The 17,766-nt window shown below is 43.0% G+C and overlaps 1 protein-coding gene across 3 annotated transcripts in view; it reads right to left on the bottom strand.

Moving 5' to 3' along the window:
• The window catches only part of LOC128704391 (glycoprotein-N-acetylgalactosamine 3-beta-galactosyltransferase 1), a 56,053-nt gene extending 41,725 nt beyond the window's left edge, over positions 1-14,328 (bottom strand). The window contains exon 1 of one of the 3 annotated variants that reach the window (XM_053799537.2): positions 14,292-14,328. The gene's annotated coding sequence lies outside the window, so the exon portion shown is untranslated. Of the gene's footprint in view, positions 1-12,265; positions 12,652-13,746; positions 14,125-14,291 lie in introns of those variants that run through there. The other 2 variants (XM_053799535.2, XM_053799536.2) reach the window with 2 other exon arrangements.
• Between the last annotated feature and the right edge of the window lie 3,438 nt (positions 14,329-17,766).

The raw sequence follows: 17,766 nt of genomic DNA, 5'->3' as shown, positions 1-17,766 counted from the left end.
AATGATTTGGGGTTGAATATGTTGTTTAGTGACGCTCTGCGCCCAGGATAATTAACACTGACTCCCCCCGGTCATCAACCTAGTCAGGACACTACTGACGTTAAAATTCTCATGATGATTTAATCAAAGTTACTGAGAGTAAAGCAAAGGTTCTCAATAACTGTTACTATTATAGTTATGGTTTACTTATAAAGAAAAGTACATGTAAGTTATCAGCTGACAGTGTTTCCACCACAGTCAAGCATCTTGTAGTGTTACCAGTTACATTTCGTGAACAAGCTATTGATTTTGCTCACAATAGTCCCATAGCAGGATATTTGGGTGTCAAGAAGACAGTTAAACTGGTGAAACATTTCACTTGGCCAAAAATGAAAGAAACTGTGGCTGATCATGTGCGACGTTGACATTGTCAAGTGACAGGCAAGCCAGCACACACACACACACACACCTCTTCCTGCTGAACTTATTCTTATCACCGTTGATAGTGAATCATTTTCACGTCTTATCACAGATTGTGTTGGTCCTCTGCCTAAAACCAAACTAGGGAATCAATAGTACTTGTTTAATATTATGGACGCAGCGACACACTTTCCCGAAGCTATTACTATGAGAAAAATTAATGCTCGTGCTACTGTGAGAGCATTAATGAAAATTTTCTCCCAGATTGGATTACCACGAGAGATAGTCAGATCAGGGACCTAACTTCACTTCTAAGATCTTTCGAGAAGCATTATCCCACCTAGGAATAAAGTCTGTACTTTCAACCAGCTATCATCCACAGTCACAAGGTGCTCTAGAGAGATTTCATCAGACATTGAAGTCCATGATGAGAGCTTATTGTGAACATTTTTCTAGAGACTGGGATGAAGGTATACCTTTTCTTCTGTTCTCTATGAGAGAAAGTGAGTAAGAAAGTCTCGGGTTTAGTCCGTTTGAGTTAATATTGGGACATCAAGTGCGTGGTCCTCTCGCAGTGTTGAAAGACGTGTGGACAGGAAAATCAAATCCATCACTGAGCACATCACCTTTATTAATGCAGAAGCATTTGACAGCTGCTAGAGAGCTGGCTTCGAAAAACTTAGTTTCAGCCCAAGCTTGAATGAAGCAACAGTATGACAAGCTGTCTCTCGCTCCTTTGAAGTAGGAGATAAGGTGATGACTCAGAAATTAGTACCAGGTACAAGCCAGGTATGACGGTCACCTGGTAGTGAAAAAGCTTAGTGACGTAAATTATTTAATACGCACACCTGGGGAGAGGAAATCTAATCATGTGTACCACGTCAACCAGCTCAAGGCATACTACGCTAGTCCTCTACCTGTTGCATCTATTCTTCCTATGACAGAGGAAGAAAATGTCTAGTCTGCCTGACATCTCTAGAGGTATAGAGGTGCGTTTAGAAAATTCAATGACACTACAATCACTAGATAATTTTCTTAGTAACCTTGAGACTGATAAAGCTGGTGATATTAAGAACATTATTTTGTAGTACCCTGAATTGTACAGTGATGTTCCTAAACGTTGTACTCTGGGAGTACACGACGCTGATGTACAGGGAACATCGCCAATTAAGCAATCGCCATGTTGGATGAATCCACTGAGAGAAGTTGACTTTTTGTTATCTCATGGAGTTATTAAGCACAGTAAAGTCCATGCGCATCTCCATGTATTTTAGTGCCCAAACCTGACGGTAGTTTTAGGATGTGCACTGATTTTCGTAAAGTGAACTCTGTCACCTTGCCTGATGGTTGTCCCCTACCTCGCATTGACGACCTTATTGACCGTGTGTCAGGATCCCAGTTTGTCAGCCGTTTAGATCTTTTAGAAGGCTATTATCAAGTCCCGCTTACTGAACGTGCTCAAGAAATATCTGCTTTCACTGTTCAAGATGGAATGTTCAACTATCTCATCACCCCCTTCGGCTTATGTAATGCTGCTCCGTCCTTCCAACGTATAATGAACGAGTTGACCCACGAGTCTGGTGGCTAAAGCTCCCGCTTCACACACGGAGGGCCCGGGTTCGATTCCCGGCGGGTGGAAATTCCGACACGTTTCCTTACACCTATTGTCCTGTTCACCTAGCAGCAAATAGGTACCTGGGTGTTAGTCGACTGGTGTGGGTCGCATCCTGGGGGACAAGATTAAGGACCCCAATGGAAATAAGTTAGACAGTCCTCGATGACGCACTGACTTTCTTGGGTTATCCTGGGTGGCTAACCCTCCGGGGTTAAAAATCCGAACGAAATCTTATCTTATCTTGTCTACCTTGACGACTTAGTGGTGTACAGGGACGAGTGGGAACAACACTAGAGACGTCTCAGCATTGTTTGAGAGACTGACGCACTACAAGTTCACTGTTAACGTGGCTAAGTGTAGTTTTGGTCAAGCCAAGATTACTTATCTAGGGTTTTGTATAGGCCAAGGTGAGGTTGCTCCTATTGATGCTGAGCTTCATGCTATTTCTGCATTTCCAGTGCCACAGGATAGGAAAGGAGTGCAAAGATTCCTGGGTATGGCAGGATATTATCGTCGATTGTGTCCCAATTTTTCTCAAGTTGTTGTTCCTCTCACTGAGCTCACTAGCAGTAAAGTCCAGTTCAGCTGGACTCAGGATTGCTCTATTTCGTTTGCTAGGTTGAAGTGCTTGTTTTCCTCTGCTCCTGAATGCAGAGTCCTAATTTCAACCTTCCCTTTTCCTTACATATAGATGCGAGTAGTTATGCAGTGGGTGCTGTGCTGCTTCAAAAGTCAATATCTACGCTCAAACTACACCAGAAAAATTATACCACTATTGAAAAAGAGGCATTAGCTCTAGTGGTATTATTAGAGCATTTTGATGGGTATTTGGGCACTTCTCCATTTACAAGTAATGTTTTTTCAGACCACAATCCACTCACCTTAGTGTAAAACACATCAATGGTTGTTGTAATGTAATTGCTGACGCTCCTTAATTATCAATGTTACATTAGAATTAACGTAATTTGGTGCCCAAATACTTTTATGTAACTTCCTACTTTGATTAAAGTAACATAATCTCTCTAGCCCATGTAAACCATTGTTACTAATGTCTAATAAATATTGTTTATATATCCACAGTATTGGCGATATATGTTGGTGTGTGAGGGAGACAGTTGTGTATTGTGCTGGCGATGCTAAATGTGAGGGTTCGGTACAGATCTGTCCCCACCTCCACCTCACTACACACCTTACGTCATTCACTCAAGCTTTCCAATACGCAGTTATGAAAGTACCAGATGTCTGCACTGCCTTGTGCTGTATAGCCCTTGTGGCTTAGCGCTTCTTTTTGATAATAATAATAATAATAATGTACTGCCTTGCATTCCACTACCACTATTTTAGAGTGGAATGTCGTCTCCTACCTATCACACATGACTGCTGGTCTGATAAGCAGTCTCCACCACTACCGTGGAGCCTTAAGGAGTTATGCTGTCTCTACACTGGTGTATGGACATGTATGCTGCTACACTGGTGTGCCGCCCTAGTACGATAGACACACTGAAAAATGTCAGAAGTGCATGCACATGAGTATACCTGGAGTATATCTGGAGAGGATTCCGGGGGTCAACGCCCCCGTGGCCCGGTCTGTGACCAGGCCTCATGGCGGATCAAGACCTAATCAACCAGGCTGAGTGGCTCCTTTAGTGCGACCGTTTGTCGTGCTGGAGGGTACTTCGACTCCTGAATGGGACCCAATGTATATATTGTAATTATGATGTATATTACTCTCATACAATTTTATATTGCTGATATTTTCAGTATTAGCTAAACTGAAAATATCTTATTTTATATAATTATTTGACATAGCTTATGCCATTAGGTAGGATGTAACATTTACACTTTATTCTGTGTTCATTGTTCGAGGGTGTTTAGTTGCCCGCATTGGCAAACTACCTTGTTAACTACCATCTTGCTTGTTTGTGTCAGCCTGCACCTCGCTCCGTGTTGCAGTAGCCGGGCGAGTCACACAGTCTCATGATCGCACCTGAGCTGGGAGGCTACGTTGCCTTCCTCTCTCTCTCTCTCTCTCTCTCTCTCTCTCTGCTCTGCTAGTGTTGGTTCGACCAACACCTCCCTCTCTTGTCTCTGGTTGTGTTCTTTATTTACACTGTTTTGGTACAGTATGATTTCGGTGGTGAGACGAAACATACTTCTTGTAACTCTCTTCACAGAGCATAGTTTAGACTTCGTCATTTTCGACGTTTTACTGAGGTTGTGTGTTGCACTGACACTAAAATACCCCAGGTCCTGAGCTATTGCTTCTGACCTAATTTGTTCTGGCATCTGCGCACTGTCGTAGTCAGGGATTTGGTTATGCTGAACTTAGATTCCATATTAAGGGGGTTTTATGCCTTTCATGGAGGATCTGCTAAAGCTCTCCAGTTAGGGTCGTTATTTTATCTCCTTGTTTCTGACACTGTGCTGCTGCTGCTTGTTACATTGCTGTTCGGCGAATCGGTCGTCTTACTGTTCAAGCAAGCTGTTCTGATTGCCAGGTTGGTCAAGAAGATAGATTTTTTGAGGACGTTTAGTCAGTCACTGGTTAAGTTGAGTCGAGTGTTGAGACATAATGAACTACTTGGAGCACATACATACACACATTCACACATACAATAATAAGGAGTCATTCAGGACCCTGTACCCTGTGTACGTTAGGCCCATATTGGAGTATGCAGCGCCAGTCTGGAACCCTCACCTAGTCAAGCATGTAAGAAAACTAGAGAAAGTGCAAAGGTTTGCAACAAGACTAGTCCCGGAGCTAAGAGGTATGTCCTACGAGGAGAGGTTATGGGAAATCGACCTGACGACACTGGAAGACTGGAGAGATAGGGGGGATATGATAACGACATATAAAATACTGAGAGGAATCGACAAGGTGGACAGACAGAATGTTCCAGAGATGGGACACAGCAACAAGGGGTCACAGCTGGAAATTGAAGACTCAGATGAACCACAGGGATGTTAGGAAGTATTTCTTCAGTCACAGAGTTATCGGGGAGTGGAATAGTCTGGGAAATGATGTAGTGGAGGCAGGATCCATACATAGCTTTCAGAAGAGGTATGATAAAGCTCATGGAGCGGGAAGTGTGACCGAGTAGCAACCAGTGAAGAGACGGGGCCAGGAGCTGTAACTCGACCCCTGCAACCACAACAAGGTGAGTACAACTAGGACAGTACACAATCACCTGTACATTGCTGACAATGTACCAGACGGTACTTAAGAGCCATAAGGATATAAGATGTGCCTTCAGCATCTTCACATATCTTACTTTTGCAATATAAGTGTAGGAATTTATATCCTATATTATATAAAACATTTACGTTAATATTGTTCACCTAGACAACTTTAATTTTGTTAATAAACATAATTTTAATTTCGATTAATTAGTATCTTATCAGCTGTGATCCTAAAATACTTATAAACTGAACCGATAACTGAACCAGTATACGTACTGACTTGTTACAAAAACCCAGTATGAGGCTAAATGCTACAGGACCTTTCGCGTTTTTTGTAACAGTTAGTGTGTGTGTGTGTATGTGTGTGCACTCACCTAGTTGAGATTGCAGGGGTCGAGTCCAAGCTCCTGTGTACTCACCTATTTGTACTCACCTATTTGTGGTTGCAGGGGTCGAGTCGCAGCTCCTGCCCCCGCCTCTTCGCTGATTGCTACTAGGTCCTCTCTCTCCCTGCTCCATGAGCTCTATCATACCTCGCCTTAAAACTATAGACTGTTCCCGTGTGTGTGTGTGTGTGTGTGTGTGTGTGTGTGTGTGTGTGTGTGTGTGTGTGTGTGTTTGTGTGTGTGTTTGTGTGTGCGTGTGTATGTGTATGAGTGTATGAGCGTGTGTGTGTATGAGTGTGTGTGTGTGTATGAGTGTGTGTGTGTGTATGAGTGTGTGTGTGTGCGTGTGTATGAGTGTGTGTGCGTGTGTATGAGTTTGTGTATGTGTATGTGTGTGTGTGTGTGTGTGTGTGTGTGTGTGTGTGTGTGTGTGTGAATTTGTATGTGTGTGTGTGTGTGTGTGTGTGTGTGTGTGTGTGTGTGTGTGTGTGTGTGTGTGTGTGTGTGTGTGTGTGTGTGTGTGTGACTCAACAGTCAATATTTGCACCAATAACTCACTACAGTTGTGACTGGGTGTGGAAGTGTGAATTGCTCATTACACTATAATTTGTTCATGATTGTAGCCATGTATAAACGTAAGTAACCATTCTTACAGGATTCATTACCTTTGTAACTTGTGAGCTCATTACCTTTGTACTTAGTTCAGCTATCAAAACTTTGGGGGCCCAGTCCCTGGACCCATTACGTACCTCTGTAATCTGTAAATACCTTTGTAACTTGCCATGATTGTGACTAGACCTACCTGGAGTTCATTACCTTTGTAAATTGTGAGTTCATTACCTTTGTAAATTGTGAATTCATCACCTCTGTAACTTGCTCAGCTATCAAAACTTTGGAGTCCAGTCCCTGGACCAATTATGTACCTCTGTAACCTTTTGACTACCGCCCACAGGATGGGTATGGGGTGCATAATAAACATATTAAACTAATTAAACTAACTCCATCTCTAGAACATCCTGTCTCTGTCCACTCTGTCAATTCCTCACAGTATTTTGCATGTCGTTATCAAGTCTCCCCCTAACCCTCCTGTCTTCCAGTGTCGTCAGGCCGATTTCCCTTAACCTTTCTTCGTAGGGCATTCTCCTTAGCTCTGGAACTAGCTTTACTGCAAACCTTTGCACTTTCTCTAAGTTCTTGACGTGCTTGACCAGGTGTGGGTTCCAAACTGGTGCTGCATACTCCAGTATGGGCCTGACGTACATGGTATACTGTGTGTGAACGTGTGACGGAATCATTTACCTCTACAGATTTCATTTCTTAAATAAAAAGATATGTTTTGATAGACTTTTGCCCTATATCCTGCATAATTTTAAGGAGAAACGCCAAACTCTTGTGGTGGATACGGCGCTGCAGCCTACTCACAATGCTCACATTCCCAGGGGGCAGTGATCACCGGGAAGGGGGCAATGATCCCCGGGTAACTCCCCTTAACACTTGCTACCTCAGCTCACCTAGCAGTAGCTAGGTCCTACGTTATTTCTTAAGATTAACATGCTAGGGGGATTAGGATATCTTAATATCAGCTGGAGTTGAAGTGAGGTATCCCCTCAAGGAAGGTTCCTTGATGTTGGTGAGGGGCTCTTGATTTAGGGAATTGGATCTGTGCTCCAGTTCCCCGAATTAAGCCTGAATGCCTTCCACATCCCCCCCCCAGGCGCTGTATAATCCTCCGGGTTTAGCGCTTCCCCCTTGATTATAATAATAATAATGAAGTGAGGTAAACAAAGTGCTAAAAAAAAACAGCTTTTAGCTTTCAGCTGCAATTCTATATATAAAAACATTGTAAAAGCTAACGATAGACAGTGTTGAGACATGCGAGGGAACGAGATGCAAAATACTTGGTCAATATGGTAGCGTGTGTGAGCGGAACAACACCATAATGTTTGTACTAGGTAGGTAGGTACTTGCGGCAGTAACTGGCTGGGGAAGTAATCGAAGCGTTGCTACTGCCTTGTTTTCATGGCACTGGCTGACGGCCTACTGGAACTGGCTGATGCTACTGGCACTGGGTGATGGCCTGCTGGAACTGGCTGACGGCCTGCTGGAACTGGGTGATGCTACTGGCACTGGGTGATAGCCTGCTGGAACTGGCTGACGGCCTGCTGGAACTGGCTGACGGCCTGCTGGAACTGGGTGATGCTACTGGCACTGGGTGATGGCCTGTTGGAACTGGCTGACGGCCTGCTGGAACTGGGTGATGCTACTGGCACTGGGTGATGGCCTGCTGGAACTGGCTGCCGGCCTGCTGGAACTGGCTGATGCTACTGGCACTGGGTGATAGCCTGCTGGAACTGGCTGCCGGCCTGCTGGAGCTGGGTGATGCTACTGGCACTGTGTGATGGCCTGCTGGAACTGGCTGACGGCCTGCTGGAACTGGGTGATGCTACTGGCACTGGGTGACGGCCTGCTGGAACTGGCTAACGATCTACCGGAACTAGCTGGTGGTTTGTACGTACCATCATTTAATAAGTCGATTCTCTGCTGCTTGCCCTTTGTTTGCATGATTAAAATTTTAAGTGACGTTGTTCCTGCACCTATGGAATGTTGACCCAGAGAAGAAAGCATATTCACCATCATTCGTGCAGTAGCTGCCAGGCCAAAATAAGAAAAGATTAAGATCTGTTCGGATATTTAACCCGGGGTAGGAAGGGTTACCCACCCAGGATAACCCGGGTAGGAAGGGTTAGCCACCCAGGATAACCTGGGGTAGGAAGGGTTAGCCACCCAGGATAACCCGGGTAGGAAGGGTTAGCCACTCAGGATAACCCGGGGTAGGAAGGGTTAGCCACCCAAGATAACCCAAGAATACACACACACACACACACACGCATGACGGGGCCAGAAGGTACGAAGGCGGGGCCAGGAGCTGCGAATCGACCCCTGCAATCACAAATAGGTAAGTACACGCACACACACACACACACACACAAATTAGGCAGGTTTTTATCGACAAGTGTCTTTGACAACTGGTAACTAGGCAACTAACACACAAACACAAGCTGGAAGGAACAAGAAATGTAAAAAATACTTGAATATTTGAAATATTTGAAATGAGAGAGAGAGAGAGAGAGAGAGAGAGAGAGAGAGAGAGAGAGAGAGAGAGAGAGAGAGAGAGAGAGAGAGAGAGAGAGAGAACGTGTAATATGTATAACAATGTTTTTGTGCTATCATATATATCTCTAAATATGGATATATGTTATTAGTCTCTTTTGTTCTCTGATATACCAGTATTGTCGAACAACCAGAAACACACACACACACACACACCAAATATCTATCAACAAGTGCCTTTGAAAACAGGTAGCAACTACTACTACTCCCCCCACACACACGGAGCTGTGACTCGAACCCTGTAACCACCTATACGCGAGTACACACTTGTATACCTGGAGGGTGACCCAGGGCTCAGCGCCCCCTCCTGCAGTGCTACACAGAGCACACAAACATAAGAACATAAGAACATAAGAACGAAGGAACACTGCAGAAGGCCCACTGGCCCATGCGAGGCAGGTCCAAGTCCCTACCGGCTTAAGCCAATGCACCCAACCTAGTCAGGTCAGGTCACATTGACTTAAGGGAGGAACACGGCAACCGACCTGTTAGCACAAGCTATCAGGTCTAACTCACACCCACCCACATCTACTCATGTATTTATCCAACCTATTTTTAAAGCTACACAACGTTCTGGCCTCTATAACGGTACTTGGGAGTTTGTTCCACTCATCCACAACTCTATTACCAAACCAGTACTTTCCTATATCCCTCCTGAATCTGAATTTTTCCAACTTAAAACCATTGCTGCGAGTCCTGTCTAGGCTAGATATTTTCAGCACACTATTTACATCCCCTTTATTTATTCCTGTCTTCCACTTATAAACCTCAATCATATCCCCCCTAATTCTACGTCTTTCTAGAGAGTGCAGTTTCAGGGCCCTTAGTCTATCCTCATAGGGAAGGTTTCTGATACATGGGATCATCTTTGTCATCCTCCTTTGTACATTTTCCAGAGAATTTATATCCATTCTGTAATACGGTGACCAAAACTGTGCAGCATAATCTAAATGAGGCCTAACCAAGGATGTATAGAGTTGAAGAACAACCTGAGGACTCCTATTATTTATGCTTCTTGATATGAAGCCAAGGATTCTATTAGCTTTATTGCGAACACTTATGCACTGTTGTCTTGGTTTCAGATTACTGCTAACCAGAACTCCTAAATCTTTTTCGCAATCCGTAATATTAAGATCTACATTATTTAGTTTATATGTGGCATGGTTATTGTCCTGTCCAACATTTAGAACTTTGCATTTGTTTATATTAAACTGCATCTGCCACTTCTCCGACCACTGCATCAGTCTATTCAAATCTTCCTGGAGTGCTCGAATGTCCTCGTCAGAATGAATTCGACGGCCTATTTTGGTGTCATCGGCAAACTTGCCGATGTCGCTCTTTATGCCCTCATCTATGTCGTTTATGTAGATTGTGAACAGCAGGGGGCCCAACACTGACCCCTGTGGAACACCGCTCGTGACGCTTCCCCACTCTGATTTCTCCCCATTTATGCAAACTCTCTGCTGCCTATTTGTCAACCATGCCTCTATCCAGGAAAAAATTTCTCCTCCTATTCCATGTGCTTTAATTTTCCTCAATAGTCTCTGATGTGGGACCCTGTCAAAAGCCTTACTGAAGTCCATATACACAATATCATATTCGTTACCATGATCTACCTCCTCAAATACCTTAGTGAAAAAAGTTAATAAATTCGTAAGGCAGGAACGTCCCTTTGTAAAACCATGCTGAGATTCGTTGATTAATTTATGCTTTTCAAGGTGGCTACGAACTGCCTCGGCAATTATTGATTCCATAAATTTTCCCACTATGGAGGTTAGGCTTATTGGTCTATAGTTCGAAGCTAAGGACCTGTCACCTGTTTTGAAAATAGGTATCACATTTGCCATTTTCCACTTATCTGGCACCATGCCAGTTTGTAGTGATATGTTGAAAAGATTAGCCAAAGGTGTGCTAAGCTCCTCTTTACATTCCTTTAGAACCCTTGCATACAGTTCATCAGGGCCTGGGGATTTGTTAGGTTTTAATTTATCTATTTGCCTAAGGACCATGTCACTTGTGACCCTAATAGTGCACAGTTTATTATCGTCCTGTTCTACATAATTTATCATTACTGGAATATCACTGGTATCCTCCTGTGTAAAAACTGAGAGGAAGTATGTGTTAAAAATTCTACACATTTCCTTATCACTGTCAGTGAGCTGACCCGAGGAACTTTTGAGTGGGCCTATCTTGTCCCTGATCTTACTTCTGTATACCTGAAAGAATCCTTTTGGGTTAGTCTTCGATTCTCTTGCAACTTTAACCTCATAATCTCTTTTTGCTTTTCTAATTCCCTTTTTTATTTCTCTCTTTAACTGAATATATCGATTTCTTAATTGCCCCTCTCCTCTTTTGATTTGCCTATATATGCCTCTCTTTTGACCAATCAGATATTTTAATCTATTGTTCATCCATTTAGGATCATTTTTGTTTGATCTGATTTCCCTATTTGGAACATAATTTGACTGAGCAGCTAGAACTATGCCCTGGAAAGCATCATATCGGCAACCATCACCACCTACCTGACCCCTAGTCAGGTCATTCCAGTTCAGCCCACCTAAGTAATTTTTCAGTCCTATGAAATCAGCCAAGCGAAAGTCAGGGACGGAGACTTGATTGCCATTATTAGGGGAATTCCATGATATGTTAAAACTGAGTGATTTGTGATCACTCTCCCCAAGCTCATCATTAACCTCAAGATTATTAATTAGTGTTTCCCTACTGGCAAGAACCAAGTCAAGGAGGTTATTTCCCCTAGTTGGCTCTGTCACAAACTGTTTTAAAAAACAATCCTGGATCGTATCAAGAAAGTCACCCGACTCTAAATTTCCTGTCAAATTGCTCCAGTCAATCTGTCTATAGTTGAAATCTCCCATTAGCACAACATTTTCGTATGTAGATGCCTTACGAATTTCGTCCCATAGAAGTTTACTGCACTCCCTATCAAGATTTGGGGCCCTGTAAATCACACCCAAAATTAGTTTTTCTCGGCCCTCGAGAAGCTGTAACCAAACAGATTCAGTGGCTGACGCTTCTAATTTAATATCTTGTCTAACACAACAATTTAAATTGTCTCTGACATACATCGCTACTCCACCACCTTTCCTGTTGACCCTGTCAGTGTGGAATAATTTATAGCCTTGTATGTGACATTCAGAGGGCATCTCTCTATCTTTCAGATTGAGCCAGGTCTCTGTTATAGCAATAATATCTATGTTTCCTGCACTTGCAATTAATCTTAGCTCATCTATCTTATTTCTAACACTCCTGCTATTAGTATAGTAAACCTTAAGGGAGCTAGTCCCTTGCTGCCCTCTGCTGTCCCCCTTTGTTTTCTGACCTGTTCTATTGTCTTTATTTATAACTTCATGCTGAATGCCTTTTATACATTTACTGTTTCCAACCCTAGTGTTGCAACCTGCTTGTTTCCCACACACAGGGTCCTAAGTGTTACTTAACACTCACACACCTGAACTCAGGTACCCAGGTCATATCTGACACCAGCGAAGCTTACCTGTCATCGTAAGAAATGTAATTACTCCTGAGATGTTAATGTTGCTGTTGTATATTTCCACTTCTCTGAACGGAACCAGGCCTTTTTAGCCAGTAGGTCTGTTGTCATGTGGGATAACGATGAAGGTGTCCTGGTAGAAAGTTCTGTTAGGTTGCAGAAGCAGTTGTTCCGGTTGAAGTCGTTGGATGGTTGATAATTGTAAGAAAGTATGACTTCCAGTAAGGGACGCCATAAGGTTCAATCCTCTGCAGGGGCATAAGTAATTCCTGACAACTATTACAACCAATTACAAACCAATTACAAATAATTACAAACCAATTACAACCTATTACAAACCAATTACAACCTATTACAAACCAATTACAACCAATTACAAACCAATCACAACTAATTACAAACCAATTACAACCAATCACAACTAATTACAAACCAATTACAACTAATTACAAACCAATTACAACCAATTACAAACCAATTACAACTAATTACAAACCAATTACAAACCAATTACAACTAATTACAAACCAATTACAACCAATTACAAACCAATTACAACTAATTACAAACCAATTACAACCAATTACAAACATTCAGAGATCTCCAAACACGTATCTCAGAACACCAATACGCAAGCAGAACGGACGATATAAGGAATGTTTGTATTCTACACAGACATTCCACAACCATTTAATGCTCTACATACTAAGGTGCTCTCTGCATGCACACGTACATGTCACCCATCACTGTACAATATACTGAAAGAATCTTTAATCTCTAACTACAGAGACGCAAGACTCAGTGGCAGGGGAGACAACATTGTGTAGCAGGATCTTGCGATCATCGGTTAGGGAACCTCCTCGTTATCCTACACAAACCTACTGGCCCATTCCATGCAGGTCCTTCCTTCTCAAATCCACCCTCTTCCTTACTTCCTGCACCTGACTTCATGGTAGGTAGGTACTGGGCTTGTTAGGAAACAGTACAAGTGTTTCCTGACGTGGGTCTTATGATGACCCACAGCTGGAGCTTTTGGTCATCTGACCGAGGCTTTCCACTGGCTTACCGGTCCAGCCCCTTTTAAAACTATGGTTATGATTATAACCATTTTACATGTAATCTATACCCGATTTCATGTCACTATGTTCCCTATATATATACTCAGGTAGATCTGTTTGTGATTTGATTAAGTCGACTGTGTGGGCGAAACGCTGTCAATAAAAGATCTCATTACAGTGTACTTTGTGTGCATTTTCCTAACGTAGACAGGCTAATAATACAGCGACAATTAAGCGAATAATTTTTTCAGGATAAGTACCCCATATTACGAGCGCAGGTGTCGAAAACGTCCAAAGATTTGCAGCCAAACTAGTACCAGAAATGACATGTTCTGTGAGGAGAGATGAAGTGAATCTGACAGCTTCGGATTGAGAGGACAAGGGAAGACACGATTACAACGTCAAAGATTCTTAAAAGGAACTGACAGGGCTGAGCAGGATCAAGACGACACAGGTGGAAGCTGGAGACGCAGATGGACCACAGGGATGTCAGGAAGTATTTCTTTAGCATCAAGGGTGGTTGACAAGTGGAATAACTCGGATGAGGCAGTGGTGGAGGCAAACTTGATACACAGCTTCAAGAGTAGGTATCATAAGGCCCAAGAGGTCAGTGATGCCGATCAAGGTCGTCCAGGAGGCTGGGCCAGGAGCTGAGATCAACATCTACAAACACAACTCAGTGAGTACAACTTTGGTATATATACTCTGCGAGATGTAATTCTCTAGGAATATATACACCGAGAAATACAACTCTCAATGTATATACCCTCAGAGATACAACTCACGATGTATACACACTGAGAAATACAACTCAGTATATATACGCTGAGAAATACAACTCTCGATATATATACAAAATGAGAAATACATCTCTCACTATATATACCCTCAGAGATACAACTCTCGATGTATACACCCTGAGATACAACTCCCTGTATACATATATACCACTTCAAAGGTACACTGCTCACCTCACTAACACACACTAGTGACTGCTGGGGGACGCTAGGCGACCCAGCCTACTGATACACTTGTACCATTTCTAGGTTTCCAGATGCCATTAAATCCTTATTTTCTACCATATTACACCAGTTTAACACTATTTCTTCAACACAGCTTAGCATTCTCAACCATATTACACCAGTTTAACACATTCAACCCTTATTTTCAACCATATTAAACCAATTTAACACATTCAACCCTTATTTTCAACCATATTAAACCAATTTAACACATTCAACCCTTATTTTCAACCATATTAAACCAATTTAACACATTCAACCCTTATTTTCAACCATATTCCACCAATTTAACGCCATTAAACCCTCAATGTCTTTCCAATTTAACAACGTGGTTTAACGCCCCTCCTTTCACCTTATTTTTTTCTGCTAATTGTGTACAAGGTTGCCAAAAATTTGGGAAATTGGGTGGATAATTGAATTGTAAGACTAGGCGGTAGGTTACTAGGTATTTTAAATTGGTAAATAGTACGGGGAATTGGTCTTAAATGGTACACTGTTTTGATGGTTTCTATAGTCAAGGATTTGCCCCTTCAGTCGTGTGTGCTGTCTGTTGTGGTGTCTGTTGTGCTGTCTGTTGTGCTGTCTGTTGTGGTCTGTTGTGATGTCTGTTGTGCTGTCTGTTGTGCTGTCTATTGTGCTGTCTGTTGTGCTGTCTGTTGTGATGTCTGTTGTGGTGTCTGTTGTGCTGTCTGTTGTGGTGTCTGTTGTGCTGTCTGTTGTGCTGTCTGTTGTGCTGTCTGTTGTGATGTCTGTTGTGCTGTCTATTGTGATGTCTGTTGTGCTGTCTGTTGTGCTGTTTTGTGTGATGTCTGTTGTGATGTCTGTTGTGGTGTCTGTTGTGCTGTCTGTTGTGTTATATGTTGTGCTGTCTGTTGTGCTGTCTATTGTGCTGTCTGTTGTGCTGTCTGTTGTGCCGTCTGTTGTGCTGTCTATTGTGCTGTCTGTTGTGCTGTCTGTTGTGGTGTCTGTTGTGCTGTTTTGTGTGATGTATGTTGTGGTGTCTGTTGTGGTGTCTGTTGTGCTGTCTGTTGTGCTGTCTATTGTGCTGTCTGTTGTGCTGTCTGTTGTGCGGTCTGTTGTGCTGTCTATTGTGATGTCTGTTGTGCTGTCTGTTGTGGTGTCTGTTGTGCTGTTTTGTGTGATGTATGTTGTGGTGTCTGTTGTGGTGTCTGTTGTGCTGTCTGTTGTGCTGTCTGTTGTGGTGTCTGTTGTGCTGTCTGTTGTGCTGTCTGTTGTGCTGTCTGTTGTGATGTCTGTTGTGATGTCTGTTGTGCTGTCTATTGTGATGTCTGTTGTGCTGTCTGTTGTGCTGTCTGTTGTGCTGTTTTGTGTGATGTCTGTTGTGATGTCTGTTGTGATGTCTGTTGTGCTGTCTATTGTGATGTCTGTTGTGCTGTCTGTTGTGCTGTCTGTTGTGCTGTCTGTTGTGCTGTCTATTGTGATGTCTGTTGTGGTGTCTGTTGTGCTGTCTGTTGTGCTGTCTGTTGTGCTGTTTTGTGTGATGTCTGTTGTGATGTCTGTTGTGGTGTCTGTTGTGCTGTCTGTTGTGCTATATGTTGTGCTGTCTGTTGTGTTGTGCTGTCTGTTGTGCCGTCTGTTGTGCTGTCTATTGTGCTGTCTGTTGTGCTGTCTGTTGTGCTGTCTGTTGTGCTGTCGTGCTGTCTGTTGTGCTGTCTGTTGTGCTGTCTGTTGTGCTGTCTGTTGTGCTGTCTGTTGTGTTGTGCTGTCTGTTGTGTTGTGCTGTCTGTTGTGCTGTCGTGCTGTCTGTTGTGCTGTCTGTTGTGCTGTCTGTTGTGCTGTCTGTTGTGTTGTGCTGTCTGTTGTGCTGTCTATTGTGCTGTCTGTTGTGCTGTCTGTTGTGCTGTCTGTTGTGTTGTGCTGTCTGTCGTGCTGTCTGTTGTGCTGTCTGTTGTGCTGTCTGTTGTGCTGTCTGTTGTGTTGTGCTGTCTGTTGTGCTGTCTATTGTGCTGTCTGTTGTGCTGTCTGTTGTGCTGTTTTGTGTGATGTATGTTGTGGTGTCTGTTGTGCTGTCTATTGTGCTGTCTGTTGTGCTGTCGTGCTGTCTGCTGTGCTGTCTGTTGTGATGTCTGTTGTGCTGTCTCTTTGGGCTGTCGTGCTGTCTGTTGTGATGTCTGTTGTGATGTCTGTTGTGCTGTCTGTTGTGCTGTCTATTTGTGATGTCTGTTGTGCTGTCTAATGTGCTGTCTATTGTGTTGTCTAATGTGCTGTCTAATGTGCTGTCTATTGTGCTGTCTATTATACCGTATGTTGTGATGTCTATTGTGCTATCTGTTGTGCTGTCTAATGTGTTGTCTAATGTGCTGTCTATTGTGTTGTCTAATGTGCTGTCTATTGTGCTGTCTAATGTGCTGTCTATTGTGCTGTCTATTGTGATGTCTATTGTGCTGTCTACTGTGCTGTCTATTATACCGTATGTTGTGATGTCTATTATGCTGTCTACTGTGCTGTCTATTATACCGTATGTTGTGATGTCTATTATGCTCTCTACTGTGCTGTCTATTATACCGTATGTTGTGATGTCTATTGTGCTGTCTACTGTGCTGTCTATTATACCGTATGTTGTGATGTCTATTATGCTGTCTATTGCGCTGTCTATTATACCGCATGTTGTGATGTCTATTATGCTGTCTACTGTGCTGTCTATTATGATAATATTGGTGGTCCGAAGGTCCTCTTCCCCGGGATGCCACCCGTACTAGTTTGCTAACACCCAGGTACCTGCTTATTGCTAGATGAACATGGACAGCAGGTGTAAGGTGTCTAACACCCAGGTACCTGCTTACTGCTAGGTGAAGTGGCAACAGGTGTAAGGTGACTAACACCCAGGTACCTACTTACTGCTACGAATACATGTGTAAGTAGACTAACTCTCAGGTACCTACTTACTGCTAGGAATACAAGTGCAAGTAGACTAACACCAAGGTGCCTACTTACTGCTAGATGAACAGGGACAGCAGGTGTAAGGAAACACGCCCAATATTTCCACCCGTGCCGGGGATTGAACCCCGGACACTCAGTGTACTGGGCAGGTGCGCTGTCAACCAAGTCAAGGTGACTTATGTAGGAATGAATCCAGGATAACTTAACGCTGCTAAACTGATAGAGGAGCAAGCCTAAGTAATAAAGTGAGGGTTTAGCGCTTCAGAAGAATTCAAAATGAAGCTGATGTCCTCTATAATAACGAAGTCAGGATATTATAGGTGGCTTAAGCCAGGATATTATTCTAGGTGGCTTAAGTCAGGATATTATTCTAGGTGGCTTAAGTCAGGATATTATTCTAGTTGGCTTAAGTCAGGATATTATTCTAGGTGGCTTAAGTCAGGATATTATTCTAGGTGGCTTAAGTCAGGATATTATTCTAGGTGGCTTAAGTCAGGATATTATTCTATGTGGCTTAAGTCAG

This window comes from Cherax quadricarinatus, chromosome 84, assembly GCF_038502225.1.
Source record: "Cherax quadricarinatus isolate ZL_2023a chromosome 84, ASM3850222v1, whole genome shotgun sequence".
In the NCBI taxonomy this organism is placed as follows: domain Eukaryota; kingdom Metazoa; phylum Arthropoda; class Malacostraca; order Decapoda; family Parastacidae; genus Cherax; species Cherax quadricarinatus.
Note: the sequence above shows the minus strand (reverse complement) of the source record. Positions and strands in the feature narration are given on the sequence as shown.